This window comes from Papio anubis, chromosome 7, assembly GCF_008728515.1.
Source record: "Papio anubis isolate 15944 chromosome 7, Panubis1.0, whole genome shotgun sequence".
Taxonomy (NCBI): Eukaryota; Metazoa; Chordata; class Mammalia; order Primates; family Cercopithecidae; genus Papio; species Papio anubis.
Window position 1 is genome coordinate 55,841,281 of NC_044982.1, and position 16,599 is coordinate 55,857,879.

Genomic DNA, 16,599 nt, shown 5'->3' on the forward strand with positions numbered 1-16,599 from the left:
TCATAAGTAAGAGTTTTACACACACACACACACACACACACGGACTCATTTCTGAGCTCTCAATTCTGATCCATTCATCAATTTTGTCTATATCAGCACCAATATTACACTATCCTAATCAAAATAGCTTTATAAAAAGTTATCGTATATAGTATGGCAAGCACCTCTTATCCTTCTAATTATTATTGGTCTTGGCTATTTTAACTCTTTCCATATAAATATTAAAATCAATCTGTTAGTTGAACTCTTTACTGAAGTTACATTAAATTTATAGATCAATTTGAAATGAATCAATACCTTCATGGTATTAAGTCTTCCAATACATTAACATGATCTATCTCTCCATCTATTTTTGGTCTTTAAACTCCTTCAGTAATGTTTTTATAATTTGGGGGAGTAGGAAGAGGTTTATTACATTTAGTCCCAGGTGCACTGTAGTTTTTGTTGCTATGACTGGTTTATTTGTTGTTTTAATTATATTTTCTAGTTGTTGCTTGGATAACAAACTGTAATTAGCTTTAATGCATTGGTCTCACATTGAAGCATTTGTTAAACTTTATTATTTCCTGTAAAATTTATGTAGATACTTTTGGGTTTTTTTTTAAAATATAGAAACAGAAATACAATTTTCAAGTAATGACAGTTTCCAACTTTTTAATCTTTATGTATGTTTTTTCTTTTTCTTAAATTATTAGACATTCAATGCCATGTTGAATAGAAAGGGTCATAATGGGCATAACTTTTGATTTCAGTAGGCATAACTTCATGATTTTAAAAGGAATGTCTCCAATATTTTCCTATTGGGGTTACTTTTGTTACAGTTTTATTGGGCTTGGTTTGATAGATACATTTTATCATATCAAATGAAGGAAATTCTATGTATAGTTTACTAAGAGTTTCTAAAAATCACAAACAAATAATGGATTTTATCAAATAATCTCTTCTGCATCTATTGAGGTCATCATATAGCTTTTTACATCCAACATATCAATGTAGCAAATGATATATATTTGCATTTTTCATATAAACCTAATAGTCTCAGGGTATAGTATAATGCTGGATTCAGTTTGCTAAGATTTTGTTTAGGAACTGTGCATATATATTCATAAATGAGTTGCCTATAACTTTACTTTCTTATTTTGTCCTTGGGCGGTTTTATTATAAAAGTTTTACAAGCTTTATAAAATGAATTAGCAGCTGGGCATGATGGCTCACGCCTGTAATCCCAGCACTTTGGGAGGCCAAGGTGGGCAGATCATTTGAGGTCAAGAGTTTGAGACCAACCTGGCCAGGATGGTAAAACTCCGTCTCTACTAAAAAAAAAAAAAAAAGAAAACAAAAATTATCTGGGCATGGTGGTGCATGCTTGTAGTCCCAACTACTTGGGGGGCTGAGGCAGGAGAATCACTCGAACCCAGGAGGTGGATGTTGCAGGGAGCTGAGATCACACCATTGCACTCCAGCTTGGGTGACAGAGTGAGACTCCGTCTTACAAAAAAAAAAAAAGAAAAGAAAGTTTGTAATAAAAGATTGGAGTGAACAGTTCTTTGAAATTTTGATAGAACTCACATGTAAAACTTTGTGAACCTGGTGTTTTATTTGTGAGATGATTTTTAACTGTCACTTCAATTTTTTTTTTTTTTTTTTTGAGACGGAGTCTCGCTCTGTCATCCAGGCTGGAGTGCAGTGGCGCGATCTCGGCTCACTGCAACCTCTGCCTCCCAGGTTCAAGCAATTCTCCTGCCTCAGCCTCCCGAGTAGCTGGGACTACAGGCACTTGCCACCAAGCCCAGCTAATTTTTTGTATTTTTAGTAGAGATGGTGTTTCACCATGTTGGCCATACTGGTCTCGAACTCCTGACCTCAAGCGATCTGCCTGCCTCGGCCTCCCAAAGTGCTGGGATTACAGTCGTGAGCCACCGTGCCTGCCCTCTTCAATTTCTTTAATAGTTATGATTGCTATTGTTATATTAGTACCAATAAAGCTCGATAGTTATTGAGATACTTCTGGTTCGTTTTATCTTTCTAGGAATTTTCTTTCCACTGTCTTAAAATTCAGACAAAAATCAGTAAATATGCAGATTTGAACAGTATCATTAGCCAGCCTTTCCTATCTAACATCTAGTAATTATAGACCACACATTCTTTTTAAGTTCATATGGAACATTTACCAAATAGCCTATGTACTGGTTTATAAATCAGATCTCAACAAACTTCAAAGAATTATAATAATAAAGAATATGTTATCTCATCATAAAGGAATTAAACTAGAAATCAGTAACAAAAAGATATTAAGAAAATCTCTAAGTGTTTGGAAATTAAGCAATAAATCTAAATAACCTATGGAATAAAGAAGAAAGTATACTGAAAACTAGAAAATATTGTAAACTAAATGACCTGATGAATGTTCTGATCTATTTGTCAATTTGTCTTTGACAGCACCAATACAATACTATATTCATCAAAATAGCTTTATGAAAAGTCATTATATATTAATGGGACAAGCCCTCTTATCTTCTAATTACTATCAATCTTGGCTATTTTGACCCTTTTCATATAAATATTGAATCAATATGTTAGGTTGTAGTATCTTATTCATACTGAAATATTAAAAAGATGACATATACAAAACTTGCTTAGAGGAAACTTACACTTTGAAATGCATAAAGTAGTAAAGATGTTTGAAAAAAATCATAAGCTAATATCTATGTCAAGAAACAATAAAAAGAATATCAAATTAGATTCAAAGACAAGAAATGATAGGAAATAATGGTCAAAAATAAATGAACTAGAAATCGAGATCAGTGAGATTAACTTATAAGACTGATCAAAGAAAATAAGAGAAAAAACCCACAAATTACCCATATTAGATATAAAAAAAGATACTATAGATCCTACAGATATTTTAAAAATAATATGGAGATATGAGTAATTTTATGACAATAAATTTGATAACTGATGAAATGAACAAATTAAAAGTATCACTTATAAAAAAACCAGCCGGGTGCGGTGGTTGACGCCCCTAGTCCCAACACTTTGGGAGGCCGAGGCGGGTGGATCACGAGGTCACGAGATCGAGACCATTCTGGCTAACACGGTGAAACCCCTTCTCTACTAAAAATACAAAAAAATTAGCCGGGCGTGGCAGCGTGCGCCCGCAGTCCCAGCTGCTGGAGAGGCTGAGGCAGGAGAATGGCGTGAGCCCAGGAGGCGGAGCTTGCAGTGAGCCAAGATCGCATCTCTGCACTCCAGCTTGGGCGACAGAGCGAGACTCCGTCTCAAAACAAAAAACAAAAAACAAAAAACAAACAAACAAAAAAACTACATAAGACAAATAACTATGAATACTGTGATACCTAGAAAACAACTTAATTCATAATTTAAAACCTTCATGCAAAGGAAACTCCAGGCTCAGCTTCCCTGGTGATCTCTTCTAAACATTTAGAAAACAGCGAAGAGCAATCTTAAACTTCTAAGAAACAGAAAATAAGAGACCATTCTCAACTTATTTTATAATGTCAGACTATCTCTGATACCAATAACTGACAAGAACATTATAAAAAAGGAAAGTCATAAGCCATTATCTCTCATCAACATAAACTCAAAAGCTCTAAACAAAATATAGCAAATAAAATCTAGACATAAATTTTTAAAATATCACAAACACATGGTATCTATTATAGGAATTCAAGGTTAATTTAACATTCAGAGACAATGAATGTAATTCACCACATTGCATAACAGAGACAGATATATGATTATTTCAGTAGATGCATAAAAGTAGGTATGAAAATGTAATAGTCATTCCTGATTAAAGAAAGAAAACAAAACCAAAAACACCTCTCAAAAAGTAGGAATAGAAGAAAAATTCCTTAATTCAATAAATGGTATCTACAAATACAGCTAATGTTACATTTATTGTTAAAATACTGAAGGCTTTCTCCCAAAGTCAGTGAAAACCCATGTTCAGACACAAACCTGCACAAATATGTTTATATCTGTTTTATTCATATTTGCTAAAAACTGTGAACAACCCAAATTTCCTTTAACTAGCAAATGGATAAATAACTGTGATACATTCAATTTTAGAGCTGACTCTAAAGAGATAGAGAAAATTATCTGGGGTAATGGAACAGTTTTAAATATTGATTGTGGTAGTCATAATGTGATTATACACATTTCTCACAAGTCACAGAGCAGTAGATTTAAAAAGTGAATTTTGCTGTATGCAGATTATAACTTAATTATTTTTAGTGAGAAAAAATATTTATGTAGCATTATAAAACCTGATCATCTAGTAATCAGTCTAAGTGATGTGTTGGCACATGTTTAACAACCAGTTCTTAGCAGTGGGTAGGTGGGGAAAAGTCCTGATTTGTGACATTTGCCAATTTCTGTGATATAAATACTACCACCATGGCCCACTTCAATCTCACAATGTGATTTACTGAATGTGGAGCCAGGAAGAGATGTACCTGATCGGCTCTCATGAACTAGTAGGAGCTGGCTCCAACATACCACTGAAATCTAATGAAAGACATTGAAGACTTCTGCAGAAAAATATAAAGCGTTACTGAAAGAGGGATATACATGTTCTCAGATTAGAAAACTCTGTATTGTAAATGTGTCAATGCTCCCCATTGATCAATAGATTGATTATAACCAAAATCAAATTCTCAGCAATCTTTCTTGTACAAATTAACAAGCTTATTTCTCTGCTGCATAAATATTTATTATGCAAATTAATAAGCTTATATGGAAAGGCAGAAAGCCAAGAATAACAAAGAAAACCTTGAAAAGGAACAAAATTGGGGGACTTACACTAACAGACACCAATAGATAATTAAAATCTACAGTAATTAAGACAGAGTGATATCACAAGTATAAACAAACAGACCGATAGAAAAGACTACAGACCCATACATATACAATCATCTGATTTACAACAAAGGTGCCACTGCAATAAATGAGAAAAGGAGATCTTTTCAATAAATGATGCTAAATCAATTGAATATTCATGTGTGGGGAAAATGAGCCATCACCCTTAGCTCTCAGCATACACAAAAACCAGTTCCAAATAAATCATAGACCTATGCCTGGAGGAGGAGAAGTGGACAAAAGATACAAATAAGCAATTGACAAAACCCACAATATTAAATGACCCCATAAATATAAAAAGATATTTACCTTCATGCAAATAAAAATGAAAAAATACATTGATAACTTTTTCACATATTGGATTTACAAAGGTCAAAAGTGTAATAATTCTTTTCATTAGTTCAGATGTAAACTTGTACTCACAGATACTACAGGTGGGAATTAAAATGGATACAGCATCTTTGGGCTGCAATTTGGCAGATAACTATGAAAAGCACAAATACATGTATTCCTGACCCAGCAATGCTATTTCAAAGAATTCATTCGCAGATATACTCATACATATGCAAAACACCAGAAACAATGTAAATGTCCATCAATGAGGGACTGATTAATAAATTATGGTTCATCCTCTTGTTAAATATAATTGTAAAGAATGAGGAAGTTCATTTGGAACAATTGCCCAATGTATATCATAAGAAATAACTCAAGGTATAATACAGTGTGTACAGTATGGCATAACTCAAAAAAAAGTATGTGGGAGAGTCTGTTTGGCATGTTTAAGAATAGCAAGTAGTACAGTATGCATGGAGCAGGTTGAAAAGGTTATAAGGGGCCAGGTCAGGAAGATAAGACAGAGCACAAATCTGAAAGGATTTGGAAGAGAGTAGATATTATGGGTGAGCGTAATGGAAAAGACTTCAGTGGATATTGGTATCTGATTATCCTTTCCTTCTCTGCCTTTGTATACTAGGTGTGGGTTAGGTAGATAACTGAACTTTACGTTTATATGTTCAAGGCTCTTGAAGAGTTACACATGGAATTAATGAAGAGGAGGGAGATTGTCTATTAATCATGACTTACATAGGCTACAAAATAAAACAAATACCTGAGTTGTGATAGTTCTTTATCACTCAGTATCAAATACTGAGATGCTTTATACAAAGAAGTCTCATTCTGTCAATGTAAGCAAAATACCATATTAAATATTCCTTCTTGGTGTAGAGACTTTTAAAAATACAGAAATAATTTGTTATTAAATGAGAAAATAAATAATAGAATAGAATGAATTTGTGGAATATTTATAAATATATAGCCATTAGTTTGTATGTAACTTAAAGTTAAGAAAGAAACCTATCATTAACATCAGCCCATACATATAATTATGGTAATCAACATTTACATATAAAAGTATTTAGAAAAGCTACAATCTAAATGTGTATCAACTAATAAATGGACAGATAAAATGTGGTATATCCATACAATGAAATATTATTCAGCAATAAAAAGAAATGCAGTACCAATATATACTATAATAGGATGAATCCTGAAAACACTATGTTAAAAAGTCAGTAACAAAAGACCACATGTTGTGTAATTCCATTTACATAGAAACGTATAGAATTAGGCAAATTTATAGAAACAGAAAGTAGAATGGTGGTTACCCAGAGCTGGGGAGTAGGAAGGGTATGGAGGGTATAACAGGTATAAGGTTTCTTTTGGGAGCTAATGAAAATGTTTTAAAATTATAATAATTTCAGAATTATATATACTAAATATACTCTGAATATACTAAAACCAGTGAATTGTACACTTTAAATGGGTGAATTATGTGGAATATATATTTCAATAAAGCTGTTAAAAAACTATTTAGAAAAACTTCAGTTTCTATAAAATAACAAAACCAAAAAACTAGACTAAAAATATTTACAGAGCAGAGACTGTCTTATTCATCTTTGTATTTCTTAAAAACTTACAGCCTGGGCACAGTGGCTCAGGCCTATAATCCTAGCACTTTGGGAGGCCAAGTCGGGGTGGTTCACGAGGTCAGGAGATCAAGACCATCCTGGCTAACACGGTGAAACTCTCTCTACTAAAAATACAAAAAATTAGCCAGGCATGGTGGCACGTGCCTGTAGTCCCAGCTACTCGGGAGGCTAAAGCAGGAGAATCGCTTGAACCTGGGAGGCAGAGGTTGCAGTGAGCTGAGATTGCACCACTGCATTCCAGCCTGGGCCACAGAGCAAGACTCCATCTCAAAAACAAAAACAAACAAATGAAAACTTATAACAGAAGTTCACACACAGTAGGTGCTCAATAAATATTTATTTACCTATATTTAATACAAATAACTGAAAAATATTGGACTGCAGGGTATTACTAAGAACAAATGTTATGCACTTGACTCATTATTTGTAACTATATATTATCTACACAATAAATATTATCCTTGTTAATCTAAAATAGGCTGGGCATGGTGGCTCATATCTGTAATCCCAGCACTTTGGGAAGGTGAGGCAGGAGGATCGGTTAAGCTCAGGAGTTCGAGACAAGCCTAGGCAACATAGCAAGGTGCCATCTCTACAAAAAAATTAAAATATTAGCCAAGCATGTTGGCACATGCCTGTAGTCCTAGTTACTTGGGAGGCTGAGACAGAAGGATCATTTGGGTCCAGAAATATCAGATTATAGTGATCTATGATCATGCAACTGTACTTCAACCTGGGCAACAGAATGAGACCCTGTCTCTAAATTTTTTTTAATTCAAAAATCCTTTGGAATGCATAACAAGTTTCCTCAGCACCAGATTTCTTTTTTCTTAAACATGTTTTGCTAAATTAAACTCAGTTTCAATTCCCAGAATACTATGCAAATCCTAAAAAGAGAGGGGGCAGGAAACAGGTCAGAAGTAAACCAGATGGAGACTAGCACTTTACTATGAATAATACAAATGTACAGCTCACGAGGAAGGAAAGAACCAACTATGCAGATGCTCCTCAACTTACAATAGGGTTACATCCTGATAAAACCGTCGTAAGTTGAAAATATATTTTGAAAATGCATTTGATACACCTGACCTACTGAACATTACAGCTTAATCTACCCTACCTTAAACATCCTCAAAACACTTACATTAGCCTACAATTGGGTGAGATCATCTAACACAAAGCCTATATTATAATAAAGTGTTGAATATCTTATGTAATTTATTGAATACTATATTGAAAGTGAAAAAAGAATGGTTATATGGGTACTTGAAGTATGATTTCTACTGAATAGGTATCGCTTTCATACCATTGTAAAATTGAAAACCCATAGGTTAAACCATCATAAGTTGAGGATAGTCTGTATATCATTTCACCTTTTTATATACTTGGTGTTATAGTCAATCACTATAGGGACTCTGGGGACTTTTTCATTCTGTGTGCTGTTCTGAGTTACTGGAAGCTGGCACTCACTACTGAATTTAGCCATGTAGAAGGGGAATCTTCAAAAATGTCAAATGTGGAGAATAATCATATTTATATACTAGAAATGCTGTGGAAGTATATTTCTAATTTTCTCAATTGTAAACTTTGTAAAAAAACAATTCTATCTTTCCAGCATAAACTAAGTAAGATGACACACTCTGGGCATATTGCAGTCATTATACAGAAAAAAAAACATACCACCAAGGAAACTATCTCTTGGCAACTAAAATTAAAAAGAACTATTACTTTTTCTTAAACTATTTATGTCTCTTCCTAGCAGTAGAACTCAAAGAGAATAACATAAAAAAACATTGTGTGAATGAAAAACTGAGAATGACTTCCAAAGTAACAGCAAAAGAGTTTATACAGAGACAAACAGAGATAAGGAAACAAAAACAAAATACTAACTCATAAATGTGAATCTTAAGAATGTTAGAGCAACAATAGAGATATGGGATTATATGTAATAGATCTCAAAACACTTCCGTACAGACTCTCAGGTAGTTCTGCTGTTAATGATAGCCTTTGAAGAAGAGAGTTAAAGGGATTAATGCAGATCCTGCAATATGAAGGCCTTGGAAGAAGTTAAGTCAGTCATTTACATAACAAGCTATTTATTTATATCGGACACAAAAGAATTCCATAAACCATTCAGTGGATGTCTCTAGAAGAACAATGACATGATGATGAGGGCACTGTGAGTGTGCGTGTGTGTGTGTGTGTATGTGTGTGTGTAGAAAAGTAAGTCACTAATAAAAATAGAAATAGAAATGGATAATAGACATGAGGGGAAAGTTAAGTCTTTCTAGTAATTAAAGACAAACTAATTAAAACAGCCTTCCTAAATCAAGGACTAGACAGAGGGGAAAAATGAGATAGCCTTTTTGGCTATCATAACTAGTAAAAAAAAAAAAAATATATATATATATATATACACACACACACACACACACACACTCAGTATTGAAAATAATGAAAAACACTTAAAAATACACATACCTTTTAATAAAACAATTTCATGTGTATTTATTTACATAGAGGTTCATAACAACATTATTTACATAGTGACAAATTGGAAACAGTCTAAATGTCTAACTGTAGGATACTGTAAATAAGTTATGTCACAGTTCTATTATACAAGATATGGAGCCATTCAAAATCATGGTATAGAAAAAAATCTCATCATAAGAAAATATGTTCACATGTTTTAAGAAAAACAGATGGAAGGCATAATTCCCACTAAGAAAAACAAATACATATACCTTTGTAGTCACTGAAAAAGAGTCAGTTTTAGACACAGTTGTTTTCTAAAGAAATACCTAGTCCTTTAATCATCTTTGAGTCAGCTATATTGAAAATGGATGATTACTCTTTGTGCTGAATTTTGTCTGTGTCATGCTCAATTCTATCTCCATCATTCTAAGCTGTTCTCTACATTGCAAAGATTGGAAATATACTGCAGAGACTGTGAAACTACGGCACTACAATTCTTACAATCCATTCTTGGAGAGCTCTTGTTTAGATTTTGCCAATGAAAAGCATTAATGACATTTGGAAGACAGGGTGAAGGAAAAGCCATTACTGCCTTCTAACAGAAAGAATAGATATGTGAACTGACAGCAGCCATGAGACTTGCAGCACATGGCAAAGGCACAGAACTACACCAATTTGTGGACAGTAGCTAACACTTCCACCAGATAGTCAGGCACTTGGAAAAAGTATGTGATAGAGCTTTGGAACAGGCATGGAGTATAAGGATATTCAGTCCCAGGTGAATGTCCTCCAAAGGGCATTCACTGCTGAGGACCCTCAAGGTAATTAGGTACACAAGGTGACTCATTTTATGGATATCAGTCAGTCTCCTTCCCCAGCTATCCCAGCTCAGTAGTACCAGAAACTAACCCAGCAAAAGAAATATAAAGCACCTACATTAATATCAGATAAAATAGACTTTGGGGCAAAAAGCATCATGAGAGATAAAGAGGTTTGTGGCATAAAAAATAAAAGGTTAAACTCATTAGGAAGATATAACAATTCCACATTTGTGTGCACTTAACATAGCTCAAAGGTCTATGAGCAAAATAACAGAACAGAAGGGGAAATTGACAAATGCACTTCATGTTTTTTTTAAAAACTTATCTGAGAACTTTAAAGTATCTATCAGATATCAGTATTTGGTAGATCAAGCAGTTCAAAATCAGAGTATAGAAGATATGAACAATACATTTAGTAGGTTTGAGCTAATGGACATATATTGCATACTGCATCAAAAATCAGAAAACATGAAATGCTTTTCAAATGCACATGGGATATTTATAAAAATTAAAAATGCATTAGTACATAAATCAAATTTCAACCAAGTTCAAAGCATGGGTGTTCTATAAACATGAACTGCTCAATATTGTAGCCAGTAGCCATATGTGACTTTAAATCAATCAAAAATTAAGTGTATTTGGTCCTCGTTCTCACTAGCCACATTTCAAGTGCTCAATAGCCACATATGACTAGTGACTACCATACTGGACAGTGCAGACAAAAAACATTTCCATCACCATAGAAAGTGGTGCAATACAACATATATTCTGACTATAATAAAATAAAGTATGAAATTGATAACAAAACATTAATTTAGAAAAAACCATACTTTTACCACATTCATGAGTAAAAAAAGATATTATGAACAATGATATGGTCTGGCTCTGTGTCCCCACCCAAATGTCACCTTGAATTGTAATCCGAATTGTAATTCCCATGTGTTAGGGGAGGGGCCTCGTGGGAGGTAATTAGATCATGGGGGTGGTTCCCCTATGTTGTTCTCATGATAGTGAGTGAGTTCTCATGACATCTAATGGTTTTGTAAGGCACTTTTACCCCATTAGCTCTGCGCTTCTCTCTCCTGCCGCTACGTGAAGAAGGATGTGTTTGCTTCCCCGTATGCCATGATTTTAAGTTTTCTGAGGCCTCCCCAGTCATGCAGAACTGTGAGTCAATTAAACCTCTATAATTAAACCTCTATAATTCCTTTATAAATTACCTAGTCTAGGGTATGTCCTTATTACAGGATGAGAATGGACTAAAATTACATATTAAAATACTTAAAACTGAACAATAATAAATCTACTACATATCAACATATATAGGATACAGCAAAATTGTTATGTAGAAAAAACTTATAGCCTTAAATGCATAGATCAGAAAAAGAAGAAAAGCTGAAAATATATGAGCTCAGAATCCAACTTCTTAAGTTACAAAGAATAAAATATAGAATAAACCAAAAGAAAGTATAATAATACAGATGCACAGAAATTAAATAAATAGAAAAGAAAAAAGGAGAAATCACATGATAAAAGATATACTAAGGAAGGTACACGTAAACAAAATTAAGCAGAGAAAATAACAGAAAACTTAGAACAACCTTATGCCAGCTTGATGAAATGGATAGATTTCAAGAAAAATGTAAATTACTAAAACTGACTCAAGAAGAAATAGAAAACTTTAATTATTCTATAACCAAAACAGAAATTGAATGAATAGTTCAAAATCTTACATGTCAGGTCCAGGAGGTTTAATAGACTAGTTTTCTCAAACTACATCATCCTAATCTTACATGAATTCTTACAGATAATTTTTTTAAAAAGGAAATGTCCATACTCATTTTATAAAATTAGTATAGCCTTGATACCTTGATATCAAAGTCAGACAAAGAAAGTGCAAGAAAGGAAATTCAGTGACCTGTAAGCCCATGGAAAAGACACCATGAGCAAAGCTCACCCTCTGGAGTTGAAAAAATGTATGAACAAGAAGTTATAACTGAAATTAAATGGTGGCAGACATGTCCAAGGAATATTGTGGGGATTTGATCCCTTTATGAATCTTGTGATAGATAAATGTGTGGAGATGGCAACTAGTGGACAGCAGAACAATATTGGAATGGTGGTAATACAAGGAAATAGTACCATCATGTTAGAAGCCTTGAAATGAGTATAAATAATGACCGTTCAGAAGAGAAATCCATGTTGCCTCTCCAAAGGGCCTATTTTACTGTGATGTAAAAATTAGGTCATATACATTTTCATATTAGACTTTTTGTTAAATAAACTTTTGTAATAGTCAAAAAAAGAAATTTAGTTGTAAACATGCTTGCAAATATCGTCATCTAAAGATTAGCAAACCCAGTAATGTATTAAAAAAGGAAATACAGCATGACTATCCTGGATTTCTAGAAATGCAAGATCACTTCAACATAAAAGATCTATTAATCTAATTAAACATATTAACAAACTAGAAAAAAAACCATATAATTATTTGAATGAATGCAGGAAAGGCATTTGTTAAAATTCAATATCCAGTGATGATTTTTAAAAACTAATAATTATGAATAAAGGAGAAATCTGATGAAGTCTTAATCTGATGAAGTGAGACTGGGAAGAGTTCTGAGAAGAACTCTGGAATCCATTGAAGACTTAAAACTTCCAGGGATAAGCTTGGACATAAATTGCAGTTAATTTCAGTCAATTTTAGCTCTTAGCTAGCAGGAGCTACACATCCCATATCTCCCAGTCTCATGGCATATGCAGCCATACATGTGTTCCTGGAGCAGCTTGAACGCAGGTTGTGGGACCCAAGGTGGGAAAAAGAACCCTGTCTTCCAAAATTTGGAGATCTGTATTCTGATTGATAATTTGCTGCTTCTGATCATGGAGGTGCAGATACAGGTGAGTTGTCCTTGTTGCACACCCCACCTCTCATTGTTGGAAGCCCCACCCACTCTAGCTCAAGTGACTTTCAGGGGACTTAAAGGGCAGGTTCCTTTAACTACCCCTTCATTTTTCTTTTTCCCCTCTTTTGGAAACCAGACACTAAAGACTAGGACATTCAAAAGCAACTGCATACACAGGGGAAATTAGTTACCGCATATGCCCAGGGAAAGGCACAGGCTCAGAAAAGACCATGAAGATCTTAAGTTTACATGTCAGGCTGATCCTTGACATGGAGACATCCTACAACAATTAAAACAAAAAGAAAAAATAGCAAACCCTGGGAAAGAGAGAAATTCTGACTTCCAGAGTTACCACATTATTAGTTTCAAATGTCCAGTTTTCAACAAATCACAAAGTATACAAAGAAATAAGAAAGTACTAGCCATTTAAGGGGGAAAAAATAAAACAGAAACTGTCCTAGAGAAAGACAACATGGCAGCCCTACTCAATAATTACTTTAAAACCACTGTCTTATAAATACTCAAAGAACCAGCAGAAGACATGCAGAAAGTCAAGAAAAATGACATACAAACAAAATAGAAATTTCAGTAAAAAGATAGGAAACCTAAAAGTAAACCAAAAATAAATTCCACACTGAGCAAGATGGTTCATGCCTGTAACTTAAGCACTTTGGGAAGGTGAAGTGAGAGGATCATTTGTGGCCAGGATTTTGAGGCTACAGTGAGTTTTGATCATACCACTATACCCCAGCCTGGGCAACAGAGCGAGACCCTATCTTTAAAAGAAGAAAAAAAGAAGCTTAAAAATATAATAATTGAAATGAAAAATTCACTAGAGGGAGTCAAAGACAGATTTGAGCAGATAAAAAAAATCAGCAAACTTGAAGATTAGGAAAATAGAAATTATCAAGTCATTGAAGAATAGAAAGAAAAAAGATTGAAGAAAACTGAAAACAGCTTAAGGAACCTGTGGGACACCATCAAATGAACCAACACACACACTGTAATAGTTTCAGAAGAAGAAAAGAAAAAGTGGCAGAGAGATTATTTGTAGAATAACAGCTGAAAACTTCCCAAGTTCGATGAAAGATAGACATCTGAGAAGTTCAACAAATTCCAAGTAGGATGAACTCAGAGACCCACATTGAGACCCATTATAATCAAACTGTCAAAAGCCAAAGACAAAGAAAAATTTGAAAACAACAAGAGAGAAGTGACACATCACATAGAAGGGATTATTAACAAGATTTGTCAGCAAATTTCGCATCAGAAACTTTGGAAGCAAAAGAGTAGTGGGCAGACATAGTCTAAGCACTGAAAGAAAAAAAACCTGTGAACTAAAAATCCTATATCCAGCAGCTCTGTCCCTCAAAAATGAGGAAGAAATTAAGATATCCCCAGATAAACAAAAGCTGGAGTTTGTTACCACTAGACCTGCCTTTCAAGAAATGCTAAAGGTAGTGAGTTCTGCGTGTTGAAATGAAAGGACACTACACAGTAACTTAAAGCCATATGACAAAATAAAAATCTCAGTAAAGGTAAATATATGGGCAATTATTAAAGGTAGTATTATTTTAATAATAGTTTGTAGCTTCATCTTTGGTATTCCGTATGATTTAAGAGACTAATACTTTTAAAAAATAATTATAAGTCTAAAAGCTACTATAATAATAATTGTAATTTTGGTCTGTAATTCCACATTTTCTTTTCTATATAATTTAAGAAACTAATGTATTCTTTTTTTTTTTTTTTCCGACAGAGTCTTTCTCTGTTTCCCAAGCTAGAATGCAGTGGCATGATCATGGCTCAATGCAGCCTCAACTTCCTGGGCCCAAGTGATTCTCCTGCTTCAGCCTCCTGAACAGCTGGGGCTACAGGCATGCACCACCAAGCCTGGATAATTTTTTTTTTTTTTTTTTTTTTTTTTGTGGAGACAGGGTTTTGCCATGTTGACCCGAACTCCTGGTCTTGAACTCCAGGGCTCAAGCAGTCCTCCCACTTCATCCTCACAAACTGCTGGGATTATAGCCATGAGTCACCATGTCCAGTTGAGAAACTAGTACATTTTAAAAAACAGTTACTAGTTTATGTTTTTTGGACACATAATATGTATAATTTTATGATACCAAAAACTGAAAGGGGTGAGGATGGACATGTAAAGGAGAAGAATTTTTGTATGTTATTAAAATTAAACTAATATACATTCAAATTAGAGTGTTACAACTTTAGAATGTTAAATATAATCTCCATGGTAACCATAAAAAAAGCTAGAAGGGAAATGATAAGGGAATTAAAACATTACACTATAAAAATCAACTGAACACAACAGAGGGTAATGTGCAGTAATGCAGGAAATGAGAGACAAAAAGGCTGTAAGACACACAGAAAACAAACAGCAAAACAAACAAAAGAAGTCACACCTTATTAGTAATTACTTTAAATGTAAACAAATATAAACCCTCCAATCAAAAGATAGGGATTGGCATAATGAATTTAAAAACATGATCCAACTATATGCTGTCTATAAGAGCTTTGCTTTAGATCCAAAGACACAAGCAGATTGAAAGTGGTAGGGTGGAAAAAGATATTCCATGTAAACATAAACCAAAAGAGAGTAGAGGTGGTAATACTAATATCAGAAAAGATAGCCTTTAAAAAATCAAAAAAGTTAACAAAAAACAAGAACTGGGTTTTTTTTAGAGACAGTATCTTGTTATGTTGTCCAGGCTGGAGTATAGTGGCTAGTCACAGGCAAAATCATAGCACATTACAGCCTCAAACTCCTGGGCTCAAGCAATCCTCCTGCCTTAGACTCTGGAATAGCTGGGACTACAGGCGCACACCACCATACCTGGCTAGGAAGTCATATACTAATAAAATTTTTAATACAGCATTTGAATATATAGCAATAACAAAAATCTATGTACCTAGGAACACTGTATCAAAATATGTGAAGCAAAGTTGACAGAATTAAAAGAAGAAATGGTTCTATACTAATAGTTGGAGACTTCAATATCCTATTCTCAACAATGGATAAAACAAACAAACAAAAAGGAAATAAAGACGTGCAAAGAAATAGAGAACTTGAACCACACAATATGCCAACTAGACCTAACAGACAAATACAGACACTCTAGCCAACAACAATAGAATACACATTTTTCTCATGTGTACCTGGAACATTCTCCAGATAGACTATAAGGGAGGCCACATATTAAATCTCAATACATTTTAAAAAGATAGATATAATACTAGATATTTTCTTCAATCACAATGAGATGAAGTTGGAAATTAGCAACAGAATGAAAATTGGAAAATTCACAAATTTGTGACAATTAAACAACACACTCTTAACAAAGGATCAAAGAAAAAAATCACAAGAGAAATCATAATATTAATTGCAAATCAAAACTACAATGAGATATCACATCACATCCATTAGAATGACAACTATTTTTTTAAAAAACAGAACATAACAAGTGTTGGCGAAGATGTGAAAAAATTTAAACATGTGTGCACTGTTGATAAGAA

General features: G+C 33.8%; 1 protein-coding gene and 1 pseudogene across 3 annotated transcripts in view; one reads left to right on the top strand and one right to left on the bottom strand.

Annotated features, from left to right (window-relative positions):
• ATL1 (atlastin GTPase 1) overlaps positions 1-16,599 on the bottom strand; it is a 100,867-nt gene that overhangs the window by 49,120 nt on the left and 35,148 nt on the right. The window lies entirely within an intron of this gene.
• Positions 12,105-12,329, top strand: LOC116275725 (annotated as a pseudogene).